General features: G+C 36.7%; 1 non-coding gene across 1 annotated transcript; it reads right to left on the bottom strand.

Annotated features, from left to right (window-relative positions):
• Positions 1–545: 545 nt before the first annotated feature.
• On the bottom strand, positions 546–623 carry Trnaa-ugc (transfer RNA alanine (anticodon UGC)). Its single transcript has one exon. It is a non-coding gene; the product is annotated as a tRNA-Ala (tRNA).
• Positions 624–1,166: the final 543 nt, after the last annotated feature.

The raw sequence follows: 1,166 nt of genomic DNA, 5'->3' as shown, positions 1-1,166 counted from the left end.
ACCCCAGGGATGGCTTGACAGTTTGTGTGCAGGAAGATGGAAGGTGCTGTTTGCTTTTTTGTTTTGTGGTCTGGGGATTGAACCCAGGGCCCTCTACCATTGAATGATATCCCAGCCCTTTTTCATTTTTTTATTTAGAGACAGGGTCTCACCAAGTTGATGAGACTGATCTTGAACTTGCCATCCTCCTGCCTTAGCCTCCCAAGTTGCTGGGATTACAGTGTGAGCCACTGTGCCAGGCTGAGATTAAAGGCATTTTATAGCTCATCTTTTCAGAGGTGGCAAAGTTTGGCTGTGCATTGTTGCAGATTATTTTGAGGCTTATTGGTAAAGCTAACAGGACTAGAAGTATGCTCTGACCTTTGGTTTATCAAAATGTGCAATGTACCATTGAGTGAAGGCATCCCTATACACTAATACTGGATTTTTAAAAAATGGTTTTTTTAGTTATACATGGACACAATACCTTTATTTTATTTGTTTATTTTTTAGAATTTCTTTAGTTGTAGATGGATACAATATCTTTATTTTATTTATTTATTTTTATGTGTTGCTGGGGATTGAACCCAGTGCCTCATGCATGCAAGGCAAGCACTCTACCACTGAGCCACAACCCCAGCACAATTTGTTTATTTTTATGTAGTGCTGAGGAATGAATCCAGGGCCTCACAAGTGCTAGGCAAGTGCTACACTGAGCTACAACCACAGCCCAATACTGGATTTTTTATCACAATATTGCTGTGAGAATAACATTTCTTCTCAGGCCTTTATTACTTGTTTTAATATGTAAATATGGCAACTACTGAGTTTTGTTGGAAAATCAAACCAGCCACTTCTAAAAGGCAAATGTACAGTTTTATATCTGGGAGAAGAAATTACTTGTGTCTTATCCTTAAGGGAAAATTTATAAATCTGTATAATTAATGTCACAGTTTTTATTTAACTATTTTAGTTTTCTCTTTTGGGGGTTTGACCTACCATGAACTTCTTACATCTCTGTCTACTGATCCCATGGATTGATTTATATGTCATATCTGAGAAACACAGAGATAGACAAGGTATGGTAAAAATTCAAAGGTATAAGTGATAAGACTTAACCTATGGTTCAACACAAAGGTTGCAGAATTCTCAGTTAAATTATCTGTAAATAAACATTTAGATGTATT

This window comes from Ictidomys tridecemlineatus, chromosome X, assembly GCF_052094955.1.
Source record: "Ictidomys tridecemlineatus isolate mIctTri1 chromosome X, mIctTri1.hap1, whole genome shotgun sequence".
In the NCBI taxonomy this organism is placed as follows: domain Eukaryota; kingdom Metazoa; phylum Chordata; class Mammalia; order Rodentia; family Sciuridae; genus Ictidomys; species Ictidomys tridecemlineatus.
The sequence above is the reverse complement of the archived record's forward strand: the minus strand, read 5'-3'. Positions and strand labels throughout refer to the sequence as shown.